The following is a 17485-nucleotide window of genomic DNA, read 5'->3' as shown; positions in this document are numbered from 1 at the left end:
GAGGGACGGCGCAAGAGGGGAAGACCCTCTACGAGGTGGATTGATTCAGTGACTGGGGTAATCGGGATGGGTGTGTCAGAGGCAATGAGATTGGCACGGGATAGAGCACAGTTTAGGGCTGTTGTACATAGGGTCGCTATGAGTCGCAAACGACTCGACGGCACATAACAACAACAATAACATATAGATATTACTGAAAAGAACTTTTAGAGTTTTCAAAATACTTAATAGAAGATGAAAATGATTTTGTGATTTGGTTATTTCCATTTGTTTGAAATTTGTAAGTTTATCAACATTGCTGATAAGTATCAACAATATGTTACTGCGCTCTGACATGAAAACTTTATTATAATTCAATATTGTGTTTGTTTATTCTCATTACAGTTCTTACATATGCAATCAATGAAAAATTTTATTTCTGTTTCCACAATTTTGTTGTCAGGAGTTCAAGAGATGCTTAATTTGGCGTCTTTGGTTTTCTTTGTCTCATTACATTTCCATCAATATGTTAGCTAACGCTATAATTATTAGAAAACTTGACTGTTGATGATAGATGAAATTCTAATGTCGACTCATGTAACTTGACTGTTGTGAAAGATTTTCCTTCTTATCCCTGTTAGTATTTATTAAGTCCTGTCTCAAAAGTTCTTCTAAGGAATATACATTGTGTGGCAATTGATTGACTCTAAGCACAGCTGTCATAGACACCATTGGAAATTGTAATTATTTTGCATCAAAACTGAAACACTGACTTTTTTTTACCAATTACATTTTTTAAATTTATCATTAATTTCAATGAAAATGTACAGAGACTTGGGATTTCCATTCATTTATTGTTGCACTTTTCTTCCCTCCCAACCCTCCCCCCTAGTACACTACCCTCTTGGAAAAGTAAATACAAAATTCTTTCATTGTTTTACAATCCCTCCTCCCAGATCCACTCCACTATGCAGCCTTTGGTCTGGGCTCCTGTCATGACAAAAATACCTAATCACATATCCCTTTTAAACAGTTTTCTCCCTCATCTGTTTCAATGTAATATACATTATTGAACCCATCTTTCTCAGTCACCCCCAACCCCGATGTCAGTCCTGTTTTACAACAGTGGCATCATGCAAAATTTGTCCTTTTGTGACTGAGATATTCACTCATCATAATGTCCTCCATGATCACCCATATTCAAAGCAGCATAGTATTCCATTGTGTGAATATACCACAGTTTCTCTATCCACTCATTTGTTGATAGGCACTTAGGTTGTTTCCAACTCCTTGCTATTGTGAACAAAGTCACAATAAACATGGGTGTGCATATATCTGCTTGGATGTCAGTTATGGTCTCTTTGGTGTATATTCCCAGTAGTGGAATATAGTGTTCACTAAGATCAAAGAAGATATTGTTTTTGCAACTAGATAAAAGTACTTGGAGGTGTAAATACCAGGTGAGAAAGTTCATTGGGAGCCCTCTTTGAATTTAGCAGCGACAATATCTATGGATCAGAGGTTGTCGTTTTGTTGTTAGGTGTCATCGAGTCCTAAAGAACTCATAGCAACCCTATGAACAAATGATTGGAACCCTGTCTTATCCCATGTCAACCTCATGAACTCAAACACACTCAAGACCATTTTTGCAGTCACTGTGTCAATTTACCTGATTGAGGGTCTTTCTGCGTTTTGCCACCCTTTCCAAGCATGATGTCCGTCTTCAAGGAAAAATCTCTCCAAGCCATGTAAGATGAAGTTTCATCATCTGTGCCTCCAAGAAATACTCTGGCTTCACTTTCTCCAAGACATATTTGTTTGTCCATGGGATATTCAGTACTCTTCTCCCACACCACACTCAATGGCATCAATTCTTCTTTTGCCATCCCTACTCATTGTCCAGCTCTCAGATGCATAGCAAGGGATTGGAAAGACCATGCCTGAATCAGAACGTCAGTACCCATACTGACATTATTAATCCTCAAAAATTTGGAGAAGTCCTTGATTTCGCAGTGGAATATGTTTCCTGATTTCCTGACTACTGGTAACAAGGGTCTTGATTGTGCATCCAAGTATAACAAATTTGTTGCTAGTTTCAATCTTTTATCCATCTATCATGATGTTGCCCATCAGTCCAATAGAAAGAATTTTTGTTTTCTTGATATTGATCTTCTGTAACAAGTGTAACAATTTAGCCTTACTTTGAGACAACAAAGTTGTGTCATCTGTATAATATAGGTTATTGATGAGTGTTCTTTAGATCTTGATTCCACATTTATTTTCTTCATAGAGTCAAGATTCTCAAATAATTTCTTCAGTATACAGATTGAATAGTATGGAGAGAGGATACAAGCCTGATACAATGCATTTCTTAATTTTAAGCAATGTAGACTTCTTTAGGATACTGAAGAGCAATAGTGTCACTCTGGAGACTAAGGTGCATCTGATACAGCCTATGGTCTTTGCAATCACTTGTTATGCATCAGAGAGCTGGAAAATGATGAGGAAGGATAGAAGGAGATTTGATGCCTTTAAGCTGTGGTGCTGGAGAGGAGTATTGAATGTACCATGGTCTGCCAAGGAAACAAACAGATTCATCCTGGAGAGGGTTAAACCGGGATGCTCTTTGGAGGCAAGGATTCTGGGGCTTTGTCTGACATACTTTGGACATGTTGTAAGGAGGGACAGGTCCTTGGAGAGGGACAACATGATTTGGAGGGTGGAGGGACGGTGCAAGAGGGGAAGGCCCTCTATGAAGTGGATTGATTCAGTGACTGAGGTAATCGGGATGGGTGTGGCAGAGGTGGTGTGATTGGCACAGGATAGAGCAAAGTTTAGGGCTGCTGTACATAGGGTTGCTATGAGTCACTAGCTACTCGATGGCACATAACAGCAACAGTGTCCCCTTGCTTTATTCACAAAATAGTCTCTTTGTCTAGGTATAGGTTTCACACGAGAATCATTCCCATTCTTCTCAGTGTTAATCATAACTTGTTATGATGTACACAAATGTCTTTCACAGTTACTAAAGCATAAATATACATTATTCTGGTATTTTTACTTTTAGCCAGGATTCATCTAACATCAACAAAAATATCTCTGGTGCTATGGCCTCTTCTAAATCCTGTGAGAATTTCAGGCAGCTCCCTATCTATGTAATGTCCTTTTTGTTTTCTAATGACCTTCAGCAGTATATTGCTTGCATTTGATATTAATTATATTGTTTGATAGTTTTTATATTCTTCTGGGTCATCTTTCCTGGAAAAAAGAACAAATATGAATTTGCTCCAGCTGGTAAGCCAGAAAGAATTTACCCAAATTTACTGGCATGGCACAGGCTGATGAGCATATTCATGGTGAATATTTAGTTGAACCATATTAATTGATAGCCCACAAATTCCTGAGATTCTGTTATTTTTTTTCCGTATACTAAAAAAGTATTTTGATTATTTTTTTTTGCATGAAGAACAGATTTATTAACAAAGTTTGAATGCATTCTTTTCCACAAAGGATCCTCCCCATTTCATTCACCTCCCTACCTATACAATTCTGCAACCTTATGAATAACAATGACACCACCCCCCATCCACACCCTCTGCTTCCACCCTTCGCCCCCAAATTGAACCCTCATACTCATTCTATAATAATGGTTTTATACAGTATTTGTCATTGTGGGATTGAGTTTGTTTATTCAGAATAATTCTCTCCAGTCCCTGGCAAGTTAGGTAATAATTTACAAAATTATTGCTCCTATGTGCTGCATAGTACTTCATTGAATGAATGTACCACAACTTCTCAATCAATTCTATTGTGATTGAACATCTGGGCTGTTTCCATGTTCTTGTGATGGTGAATAATATTGTTATGAGCATTGCTGTACAAGTTTCCGTTTGACCCTCAGTTCGTATTTTCTTGGGGTGTATTCCAAGCAATGGAATAGCTGGATCATATGGAATTTATAAGTTCAGTTTTTGAAGGAATGGCTAAACTGCCTTCCAGAGTGGTTGTACCATTTTACAATCCCACCAACAATCCAATGTATGAGTTCCTATCTCTCCACATCCTCTCCAACATTTATTCCCTACTGTCCTGATAAACTTTGTCACTACTACTGGAGTGAGATAGTATCTCATTGTGGTTATGATTTGCATCTGTCTTGGTTTTGGTGCAGCTTTAACGTCTTCATTAATTATCATCGGTTACATGATACTTCTCAAAAATTTTAAGTGGATTAAAGTGGGAGATCCTTGAGCTCTAGACTAAAGGTCGAAGCCTGCTAAACTAGATGCCTTTGGAAATCTCTTATAATTGTACAGAAATGATGTCAATTATAGAACAGAGTTCAGGTCTTTTGTGCAAAGCTTACTCTAAGTCATATTTGATTTGACAACACTTAACCACTGTTAAATAAGACTAGTGCTGTTGTATCTGGAGGAATATTCTTCCACTTTGCACATCACTTTTTCCATGTGCTGTATCAAGTAACCTGTGATGCTGAACCTTCTGCCATGGGGATATCAAATACCATAATGGTTTTCCATTGTGGACTCTGTTTGGTGGAGCTCCCAATTGTAAAACAGGTTTGAAAGCCGAGTGGCATCCACTTCCTAAAGCACATGCCTATGGAAACTCAATGAGCTTGGAGAAACACTGATAGCTATGGAAAGGCATTCGATCTTTTGTTCATAGAGTCACTATGAGTCGACCTCTACTTGACGGCAATCAACAACAACAACTATACTTCCATCTTCTTTTTAAATGAAATTATTTCTTTTTCATTTGAATTACTGGCTTCCAAATAATTCTGATTTTTCATACATTCATAGACATTTTGTTTCATAACATTATCATGTTGTTGTATGAGTTGGAACCATCTTGTAGCTGAACTACCAGCAGGTTTTCAAAGGCAGTAATCGCATGGGAGGAAATTTTCCATCCTTTTCCCACATAAATTATAAATTTAATATTATTTAAATAATAAATTAAATAAAACACATTTCAATATGATAAATTGAATTATTATAGATTAATTATACTAATGGATTACAATGTTTAATCAACACATTGTGTATGTATTGCATTTCTCATAGATATTTAAATTTACTCCCCTTTCTCTCCCTTCTCAACCCTGCTAACTACTACTACCATGACTGATTGTATCTGAATGTAAACATTTCCCTCTTTTTGATGCTGTTAAGTGCTGTAGAGTCACCTGAGACTCATGGTGACCCTATGTATAACAGCCCTAAACAGTGCCAATCTTATGTCTCTGATGCACCTACCCCTAATAATCTCTTCACTGAATCAATCCATCTCATCGAGGTTCTTCCTTGCTCATGCTATCCTTTCACCCTCCCAAGCACGATGTCCTTCTCCAAGGAGTGGTCCCTCCTCGCAACATGTCCAAAGTATATCAAATGAAGCTTCAGAATCTTTGCCTCCAAGGAGCAGCCTGATCTCTCCTTGCCTAGGATGAACCCATTTGTTCTTCTAGCAGTGCATGGTATATTCAATCCTCTTCTCCAACACCACAGTGCCAAGGCATCAATTCTTCTCTCATCCCTAGTCATTGTCCAGGTTTCTGATGTGTAACATGTAATTACAAAGTCTTCAGACTGACATCATTACTCTTCAGTAATTTGGAGAAGTCTCTGACAGCACACTTTCCCAATGCTATTAGTCTTTTAATTTTCTGGCTGCTGGTCCCAAGAGTGTTGATTGTGGGGCCAAGGAAACTAAAGCTGTTAACAATCTCAATCTCTTCACAGTCTAACATGATGCTGTCAATTCATCCACTAGTGAGAATCTTTGGTTTTTTGTTTTTGTGCTAAGCTTCTCGACACTCTGTAGCAAGAGCTTCAGGTACTTCCCAGTTTCAGCAAGCAGGGTTGTGTCATCTGTATAACACAGATTGTTGATGTGTTTGGCCTTACATCTTAACTGTCTTTTTTGTGACTGACATATATCAATGACTTGCATTAGATTCATCCATGTTGTACAATATTCCACAAAATTTTCTACTTTCTTTTGATGCTTCCTGAATTATTCAACATACTGCCCATAGCATCCTTCAATATTGCCAATTTGAGGCTTAAATTTGGTTTCAGTTCTCTCAGCTTGAGATATGCTGAGCATATTCTTCCATTTTTATTCTCCAATTCCAGCTCTCTGCAATTTCATCATAAAACTTTCCTTTGGAGTCCAGAACGAAGGCTGCATAGTGGAGTGGACCTGGGGGAAGGCATTGTAAAACAATGAAAGCATTTTTCTTTTCCTTTTCAAAGAGAAAAGTGTACTGGGTCGGGGAGGCAGGGAGAAAAGTGCAACAATGATTGCATGAAATCCAAAGTCTCTGTACATTTTCATTGAAATTAATAATAGAAACAAGTTTAAAAAATTTAAAGAAAAAACCCAAACTTTTGTCTTTTAGAGCTGTCTTTTGAAATCTTCTGTTCAACTCTTTTACTTCAGCATCTTTCCCCTTTGTTTTGGCTTTTTGATACTTTGGTGCAATTTTCAGAGTCTTTTCTTACCATTTCAGCTTTTTCTTTCTCATTTAGTTTTGTAATTACCTTTTGCTTTCTTTATTAATGATATCCTTGTTGTTATCTTATAACTCACCAGGTTTTTTAACAATGGTGTTCAATGCTCCAAACCTACTTGTAAGATGATTTTGAAATTCAGATGGAATAGACTCAAGATGATATTTTGGGCCTCTTGGAATATTTTTTCTTTTAATTTTATCCTGGTTTATTTATGAAGTGTGAATACAATTCTTCGGCCTCTATTTGAACTTACATATGAGTAACTGATGGTCTGTTCCCTAGTCTGCCCCTAGTTAGTTATCACTAATAATATTGAACTTCTTCAACAATTCCTTCCATGGATGTAGTCTATCTAATTCTTACGCAGACCATCAGATGAGGGCCATGTGTAAATTTGCCTTTTGTATTTTATAAAAAAGGTATTTACAATGAATAAATCATTGAACATACTAAATTCTATCATTATACTTCCATATTAATTTATGTCACTAGGTCCATACTTTCTGACCATCCTTTTTTCTTCCATAATTTCCATTCCTATTATCAATTATCATTACAGAATTTTGATTGATTTTTTTGTAGATTTAGAACTGTAATATTTGGTAAAAATTCTCAATTTCTTCCTCTTCGGCTCTAGATGCAGGAGTATATATTTGAATAATGGTTATATTAAAAAGTCTACCTTGTATAAATTGGAAAATATCCTATCACTCACAGTATTGTACTTTGGGATAAATTTGAAATTTTCTTTTCAGTTGTGATTTCAACATCATTCTTCTTCTGGTTTTTTGTTTTGTTTTGTTTGTATTTGTGTGTGTGTGTGTGTGTGTGTATGTGTGTGTATGTATGTGTGTGTTTTATTCCCGGCACTGTATATATCATGTGATTGCCTGATTCAAAGTGGCCAAAACTAGTTCATCACATCTCACAAATTCCTAGAATGTTGATTTTCATGCATTCCATTTCATTTTTCACAACTTCTGGTTTCCCAGTATTCATGCTTCATATATTCCATGTTACAATCACTAAAAGATGTTTGCCTTTGTACATTCCATATTCCAATTTTTCAAAAGATGTTTTTTTCCCCATTTTGATTTAGTTTTAATCTGGGATTCTACCTCTAATAGTTTAAGTATCTGTGTTTCTCTACTGTTCATAGGGTTTTCAGACCCCTGCTATTTAAGAAAACCAACTTCTTAGTCTGTCTTCCTAATATGTTGCTATGAGTGGTAGTCAATTCAATGGCATCTGACAATAATACCAGGCTGCTCCTTGGAGGCAAGGACTCTGAGGCTTTTGCTGACATACTTTGTACATGTGCAAGGAGGGACCAGTCCGTGGAGAGATAAGTCATGTTTGGAAGGGTGGGGGAACAGCATAGCAGAGGAAGACTCTCTATGAGATGGATTGATTCAGTGACTGGGGTAAAGGGGGTAGGTGTGTCAGAGACAATGAGATTGGCACAGAATAGAGCAGAGATTGGGGCTGTTGTACATAGGGTTGCTATGAGTGACAGCTGACTCCACGGCACATAACGACATCGACAGCAACATAAATCTTTTTTATATTTCTCTGTAGTTAAAAAGTTACGATTTCTGTAGCTCATAAATTACAATTTACTGCATACTATGTATGAATGCATATGATATAACCTTATATGTATGAATACATATTTTAGATAACTTTGCTTCTACTGATATATACCTAAAAATAGATAACACACATCTCTAGTATTCTTAGCATTTGTAGTGAAATAGCCAAGTACATAATTAAAAATGGAAAATATTCAATACAATCATCATCTGTCCTTTTTTAAAGATATGGTTGATAATAAATATAGATTATATTGATCACAAGTTCTTGACAAGTAGGATGTCAGCACATATTTCATATCACATCGTAAATCATTTCTTGTATATTATAATTAGTTGAAACCATCACCAAGTTTTACTAAAAATATTACTGATATTTAAATATACTGTTGTTGTTGTTGTTAAGTGCTGTCGAGTTGTAGAGGACTCATAGCTACCATATAAACGAAAGGCCTGAGCACTGTTGGTACGTAGAGTTTCCGGAGGCAAGCCATTTCGGAAGTGGATACCGCTCCTGCTTCCAGGCTTGATTTAGTCAGGAAGCTCCAGCCAACACGGTCCACCATGGGCACCCACTGCTTAAATAAATAAAAACGACAGAGGAACTCGACTGAAATAACTAAGAAGCACCATTAAAGTAAGAGCTGTGTCCTGGATGACATTCCTTACTGAAGAGGGGGGCGGGGAGGAGGTATCCAGAACTTTCCCCACTTATTCCCCTTTAAGCACGTTCTCAGGACTATGTTTAAAAGATCTTACTACACACATGTCTTTAAAGAGGGAGTTGATGGCCTAGTCTCGCAAAGCTGCGTTAACCCAACGTCAACTCCTCTTGGGCAGTTTGAATTCACCAAGGAGAAAGACAGGAAATCCCCTCTCATGGAATTTATAGCCTCAATAACCCAATAGAGGATCAATTCCAATTCCCTGGCAATGAGAGTGAGTAAAGTCTTTAATGTAAATCAAGTATTTTTTTCTTCCACTTGTGATTTAAAATAATTTAAAAATGTGCTTTAATTACAAAAGCACTTTCATGTTTAAGAAATAGAAGATCGTTAACATTCAGCATGACATATACCTCGTTTTAAAAATCAGAATTAGAAAATCAATTTGCTCTGAGGAATTTCACTCAAAACACAATGAATGTTTGAATAATTAAATGTATGAATTATAAAAGTACATAAGACAAATGCTCATTTTCTTAGATTTTATAGTATCACAGAAATAAAGTTAATTAAAGGAATATAATAGAGAAGATAATAATAGAAAAAAATTACATCAGGAGCATGTAAATCCTTAGTTAAGCCTGAAGTGCCCAAGTTAAAAATTCCTCTAAATAGAAGCAATTAGCTTGAGCCTTAACACACACACACACACACACACACACACACACACACACGAAATGTTCAAACAGTTCCTTAGGCTGGGAAAGTTGTGAAGCTAAAGTCCAAACAAAGGGTGAAAGATCTTTTGACGAAATAAAAGATTATCTTTAGTACATTATCTGAACAGTGAGCTAAGCAAGAGTTATTCCATTAATGACAAAATCATTTTTAGGATTTTTTTCATTCTGAAAGAAATAGAGAGTCTTTGAACATCTCCAACTTTGGGAATTTACATGGTAATTCTTTTGTCTTCAGAAAGATTATTTTGAAACAATAAGATTACATTGTTGTTGTTGTTGTTGTTGTTGATTACCTTCAAGTTGAGTGTGGCTCATAGCAACTCTGTGAACAAAAGGCTTGAAACTCTTCTACAACTACCAAGAAAGTTCATAGAGTTTCTAGAGGTGTGTTATTTAGGAAGTGGATGCCACTTCTGCTTCAAAATAAGACTATATTAAAAGTATTTTACAACTAGAGTAAAGGAAGTTCCTTTTGAAATTTTACAGGAATTTAACTAACAGAGAAAAAACAAATTTATTTGTTTCACAATATGTAAATAAATAAAGAAATGTCCAGTATAATTCGTTCTTGTTCTACCTCTTTCAACAAGAAATTGATTTTTATTCTTTCTTCTACCGTCATCGAACTTCCTCTTAGTTATTCTCCAATTTGGTATGCTTTCTACAGAATCTTATTGTTATTTTATAGAATTAATTTTGTTGAAAATCAGCCAATAATTCTTTTTCAGTAAGTATACACTGCATATTTTCAGCATAATAATTTGTTCTGCTTTTATAATCTTGCTCATTACTATTTCTCAGAGGAAATGATTCCTTTTACTTTGATTCAATCCCTTTAGTGTGATTCTCCTAGCCTAATTTTTAATTTTAATTTGTGCTGTAAAACATAGTAAACTGGGGATGTTGGGAGTCACTGAATTAGGTCTGACTCACAGAACCCTATATACAAAGAACAAAATACTTGGAAATACCTTTGGGCAATTTTCACAATATCTTGTGTGTTTGTGTCATTCAGCTCTTTCTTTTTTCCATGTCCTCTTCAGTTTTATAGGTATGATTTATTTTTTAGTCTAGTCCCTTCTAATAACGAATCCAAAATATGTGAGACAACTCACCCTATTCTCAGTTCTGGCTTACACTTTCTCCACCACTTTTTCCGTTGCTCTTCTTTCAGTTCATGGCATACATGATATAAATTAACATTACAATCTGGAAGCATAAATTATCAAGTCTTCCTATGAGCCAACTCATAGCTGAACCTTCAGTTGGTTTTCATAGGTAGTAAACTGCAGGAAAGAAGATTGCTCATCCTTAAGTTGTTGTTGTGTACCATCAAGTCAGATAGACCCATAGCTGACCTTCCTTTAACAAGATGAATTTACACAGTGATTATAACAACAGTCTCAAGAATCTTAGCATTCATGAGGATGGGAACAAGACAGAGCAAATTTCGTACCTTTGCTTATAGGCTTACTACAAGTCAGAGAGGTCCTAATACCATATAGCATAAACAACTTTCAATGCTTCTTCAAACATATATGTTGTATGAGTATAATGATGCTTAAGACTATGGGTTGATTTGCACATTTCTGATATTATTAGATATGATGGTACTCTTATTAATATACACTTAATTTTAGGCTTTATTTCTGATAGCACTGGCATTTAATCACAATGTCTTCCATCTTATTTTTTAAATTTTCCACAATTTGAATGGAAAGGAGATTGCTAATTATCAATGTCTCTCTAAGCTACATTTCTAGAACTATTTTATCCTCTTAGATTTATTGAAATAACGGAGTTAAAATAACATATGAAGGCTGAAAATCCAAAAGTTAAGACATTTCTTTGTAAAGAGTAATAATTTGTTGGTGAACTAAAAGGCCACTAATTCAACAACTCATCAAGTCATATATTTATAATATGGATGCTGTTGTTGTTGTTAAGTTCTGTTGAGTTGTAGACAACTCATAGTAACCCTATGAAAGAAAGACCTGAACATTTGTATGACTTTCGTCGTTTCTCCACATTCATAGAGTTTCCAGAGGCAAGCAATTTCGGAAGTGGATGCCACTCCTTGTCCAAATATATGGATAGGAAATACACACACACACACACACACACACACACACACACACACATTTCATGTCTTCTTTAAGTTCTAAAGGCAGAAAATTTAATAACATATTCCAAATCAAACTGATTGCCACTCAGTTGTGCTACCTCATAAAAATTCTCCCTTGAATGGCAGGCAGCATGTGTAAATACTATAAGAAAAGACTTCTCAACTTTCTCCCAAGGAGGATCCAGGGTTTTCAAACAACCCAATTAGCAGTTGCTGTGCAACATAAAATGCATTATGCCACTACCAGGACTCCTTAATTTCATGGTTTTTTTTGGATGATTTTTAAGGGAAAATAGTAATCATAGATTTATTAGAAAATATCATCCCAAAGGGACAGACCTTTTTCCTTGAAATGAGATATGGAGAACAGGCCCTCCTCCTTCTGAGGTTAATTTTTATTTATACCCTATATTTTGGGCAGACCTCAGGGCTTGAGCCTGAGCCAATGAAAAGAAGTTACAGATAGTTCAGACTTTAGTGGTCCAGGCCTCCTTCTGGTCCTTATTCTCTGATATTCTTGTTTTCTGAGTCTGATATAAGTTATGGCTTCCCCATATTGTTAATTCTTAATCCTACCATACCCCTCTGTATTGATTGAGCACATTAAATCTTTCAGTGTTTCAGAGGATGATCGTTCTAGTTACTTCATGCTAGGATTCAGTGTTGTCCTACCTACAGTGGCTACAAATCTCTCCATAGCCTTACTTGTGTGCATTCCTAAACACTATGGTCACTATGTAGGCTGACATGGATGCAGTTAGGAGGCAGGGTTTAATGAGCTGGTATCTTTGTAGAGCTATTTGCTTAATGTAGAACACTTGGAGCCCGGAAGACAAACTTCACTAACAAATCAAACAATCAGGATTTAAAAATTTAAGTAACAGATAAATTATGACTATTTATAGAGGAACACCCATAAATCTAGAAGATTTATGCTAAGAACACTAAGAATTAGAGAGTAGCTTTAATTTGTTAGTAATTGAAAAGGTATTGAGGTGGTTGTTGTTGTTATGTGCCATCGAGTTGCTTGCAACTCATAGCGACCCTATGTACAACAGCCCTAAACTCTGCTCTGTCCTGTGCCAATCGCACCTTCTCTGACACTTCTGTCCTGATTACCCCAGTAACAGAATCAATCCACCTCCTAGAGGGCCTTCCCCTCCTGCGTTGTCCCTCCACCCTCCCAAGCATGATGTCCTTCTACAGGGACCTGTCTCTCCTTACAACATGATCAAAGTACGCAGAAGCCTTTTCATGATGAAAGTTGTAATAAAATTAAAATATTAAAGGAAGTAGACTAAAGCATAAGATAAGAATATTTTTTCTTATCTGACTTATTTTGGAAGACTGGAAGGTCTGTTTCGGTTTTGTTTTTGGGTTTTTCTTTGGTTTTAGTTTTCTGGGGTTTTGGTGTGGTTTATTTTATTTTATTTTTTGAACAAGTGTTTGAGATCATCTATAGTCCCACAGGTATACTCCAAGTCAGGATTCCCCGCCCCCCCCGCCAGAGATTTAGGCAATGGGTTTATTCTGGTAACACTGACTCAGCTTTCTACTTCATTGACTTTGATGCCTGTGGGGGTGGACAAAAAACTTGATAGGGTCCTGTCCATAGGGGCTCTAGTTGTGTTTGTGGCCCCCACTCTTTCCATTCTTTTAGGAGAACTCCCAGTTTTAATAGCTGCTTCCATGATGTTGATATTTGGACTGGGAATTACCTATTGGCCAAAGTCTAGTAAAGATTGTTGAACTTTACCAAGGCTTTTGATGTGGTTTAAGAGAGTTTCTGTTTCAAGGAAGGTGTTAAATACTTGGATAATAAAGGGTCATCTGTACATTACTACATAAGGTCTGAGTTTATATACCTTTTTTGGTGAAATCTATATCCTCATGAGGCCTATTGAAAAGTTTTCCAACAAGTCACTCTTTATTTACTCAAATAATTTGGTTATTCTCCTGGACACAAGAGCCTACTATTTGGTCCTAAAAACCTTCTGAGGTCCCAACTCTTCTCACTATTTCTTAGTTGTTGGAATTGACAGAAAACCTCATAAGCAGTTCCTTACTTCACCTCTGCCTTGCATGCTGACTTCCGAGTTGTGAAACAACCCAGTGGTAGATGGAATTTGCTCCAGGACTTAAGAACAATAAATGACATAGTTGAGCCTCTACATCTTGAGGGTCCTAACCTTTATACTATGATAGACAAAGTGCTAGTCAATAGGCCTTTTATTGTAAGTGCATTTTGAAATGTTTGATGGAACTTAAACACTAATTTCCTTCCTAGCTGCTGGGGAATAAATGGTTTACCCTTTTTTCCCCCATCAACCAAGAACAAATAGGGAGAATAATTCTCTCTGGCCCAGATTATTTCTTCATTTATATATGGGATTTTTTTCTTCTGTGTGTTCTATAGAAGGGGTAACAGGGATAAGAAAGATGCTTCTTGCATCCCTTTTCAGTGGCTTTTTTTCTTCTTCTCAATCAGTATAATTTTTCCTTCTGCCTTGAAGACTTGTTTTTGTGTGTTAGAACACTGCATTACTGACACCTCTTAGGGCAAATGCATTTATTGTAGTAGTTGAGTGATTTCTGCTCCATATTTTACTGGGGAACCCTTGCCTTATAGAAGACCCATTTCTTTCCAAATTTGCCCATGAACATGTGAAATAAGGAAGATTTATTTGCTATCGTATATATTTGAACTCTTTTTCCTTTCCCTAATTTTAATGCTCAGGTTAGCGCTATTAGTTCTGATTTCTGGGCTGATGTATTGCCTGAGAGGGGTCTTTTAATAACTGTCAATAAACTGTTAACCAAGTCATTTCTGGATTATCTAGAGGGGTGTCTCTTTGATCTATTCTCCCAGAACACATTTGTTGGATTTATTCCTCACAATTTTGTATTGGTTATTAACTTTCCTGGTAGTTTATAGACATTAGGGTTTTTTTTTTTTTGTTATATACCATCAAGTCCCCGGAAACTCATAGTGACCCTATGTATAACAGCTCTGAAGCCTGACCTATCCTGAGCTAGTTTCACTGACACTGTTAGACTTACCGCATTGTCCCAGTTACTGTGTCAATCCATCTCATCTGGAATCTTCCTCTCCTGCGCTGTCCCTCCACCCTTCTAAACATGATGTCATGATCTGCATAGCTATTTCCATCTATATACCAAATCATATCTGGTTTATCCAGAGGGGTGTCTCTTCGAGTTGTTCTCCCAGAACACATTTGTTGGACTTATTCCTCGTAATTTTCTATTGGTTCTTGACTTTTCTGGTTGTTTATATACATTAGGGTAGCAGGGTTTAATGCATTACATATTTAAATTTTTACTTCTGGGTCCTCAATTAGAAAAAGCTGGTATTCGAATATGTGACTTTTAGAAAGCCAATTCTAGGTGAGCAGTGAGCCTAAATTGTTAGACTTAAGAATTTCGGGGCGGGGGAAGACTATGTCCTGAATCAGATTCATCATTCCAATCACTTGCTATGAATCTGAGATCTGGACAATGAATAAAGATGACAGTAGAATTGCTGCCTTTGAGCCATAGTGTTGGAGAAGATCACAGAACACCCCACAGACAGTCAAGAAATGAAACAGATATTTCTTGCAGAGGGTGCACCTCCTTAGAAGGAAGAATGATGAGGTTTTGCCTCCCATGCTTTGGACACATTGCTAAAAGGGGCTGTTTCTTGGAGAGGGACATGATGCTGGCAACGGTAGAGGGTAGATGAAGATGATTTCTGGAGGTTAAAATTTCAAAAATGTCTTTTACATTTTAGAAAAGATTTTCATTTTGCTTGAAAAATCATACTTTAAAAAAATCATGTTATTTTGAATCATGTATTACCACTTTGAGCAAGAAAAATGATCTGTAAGTTTTAAAAGTCATAAAATTCCTTATGAGAACTTTCAGTTGTATTTTTCTCACCTATAACATTAGCATTTTTGATTTTACATTCTGCACACAGAATTATTTTATAGTATGCTAAATTAGAAATACCAATAATTAAATAAAATAGATAAATTTAATGAATTAAAAACAGAAACAAAACAATTAATGCCATAAAAACAGATAAATTCTGACTCATGGAATCCCCTCAAGGATTATAAGTATAGAAATCTTTTTTTTTAAATTGAAATGTTAATGAAAGTTTATGAAGAACTTGGATTTCAAGTTTAAAAATCTTAATGGTAGCAAAATGTTTCTCTTTCTCCCATCAAATGGCTGGTGGGATCAAATTACTGACATTTTGGCTAGCAGCCCAGTGCTTAATCCACTGCTATGAGAGTTCCTTGTTAATATATTAATCTCTATCTTTTTCACTACTGTTGAGTCAGAAAAACTTATAGATGACCTTTTGGTGGCTTTTCAGAGGCTGTAAATCACAGTGGAAAAGATTGCACATCTTTCACCAACAGAGAAGCTGTGGCTTTGAATCATACACCTTTGATTTAGCAAAGTAATTCCCTACAGATTAGGTCATGAGAATTTAAAAGCAAATATCTTGACTGTATTTCACTATGTTTATTTGGCTATATTTATATATTATATTATCTTCTTTCTTATAGTATCTTTATTATATTATACTTGTTATATTAATTATATATGTATTCTATTCTATTTTTTATATATTTTATTCTGACTATATTTATACTTAACTATATTTTGACTGTATCACTATATATAGGGAAGACATTTTGGCATTAGAGGTTTTTGGAACACCAGATCTACCAGGCAATTGGTTCATTGCCAGCATATTTTTCCATAAAGAAATTTATTTAAATATATGTCAGTGGTATAATATAGCATACTCTATTCTCAATGCATGAAATATGCATTATTTTTAAAGAAACCTTTATTGTGCAATATTTGTTTAAAAATTATGATAAAAATATAATAATCCCTTTACTAACAAAATATTTAAAACTGTGAATATTAAATATTTTATATATTATGCTGAATCTTGAATTATACACTTAATATCATCCATTAAACTCATCCAGAAGATAAGATTAATTTCAATAATGCTTCTGCATTAAACATCATCAGTATGTGTAAGATTAATCATGTTTCAGTTAGATGTATTGTTGGAATATTTGCTGCATATTAATGTACTGACAGATGTGGTTGTTATTTATCTTCATATTCAAAAATTGTCACAGTCTTAGTTTGCATTACTAATGTGCAGTCATTGCTTTATAAATTGTCCCATTATTTATAATATTGTATTTTCAACAAGAAAATATGTCTTATATTACATTAATTATTTACTCTTATGTAACATTTAAATATTTGTTTAAAAGAACTTCAAAACATGTATAACTGAGAATCTGATTTTGTATCTTGCATAGATTATCACCTGTAAGGAAAGTACAAGAACTAAAGAGTCTTCCAAATAACATTACTAACCTTTTTAAAAAAGATGATATTAATATACTAAGTTTGGTAATGTCAAGTTTCTTTTGAAATGAAATAATGATATCCATAAACATTTTCTAATTATTGTATTAAGCATACACTAATATGTCAAACCACATATAAATAATTATATATAATTTTCATTATAGTAATCATATGTTGTTTTTGTTGTTATGTGCCATTGAGTCGCTATGTACAACATCCCTAAACTCTGCTCTGTCCTGTGCCAATCTCACCGTCTCCGACACAGCCATCCCGATTACCCCAATCACTGAGTCAATCCACCTCATAGGGGGCCATCCCCTTCTGCGCTGCCCCTCCACCCTACCAAGCATGATGTCCCGCTCCAATGACCTGTCCCTCCTTACAACATATCCAAAGTATGTTAGACGGAGCCTTAGAATCCTTA

The sequence above is a fragment of the Elephantulus edwardii genome, unplaced genomic scaffold (assembly GCF_000299155.1).
Source record: "Elephantulus edwardii isolate Elephantulus edwardi_28Jun2011 unplaced genomic scaffold, EleEdw1.0 scaffold00107, whole genome shotgun sequence".
NCBI classification, from domain to species: domain Eukaryota; kingdom Metazoa; phylum Chordata; class Mammalia; order Macroscelidea; family Macroscelididae; genus Elephantulus; species Elephantulus edwardii.
Note: the sequence above shows the minus strand (reverse complement) of the source record.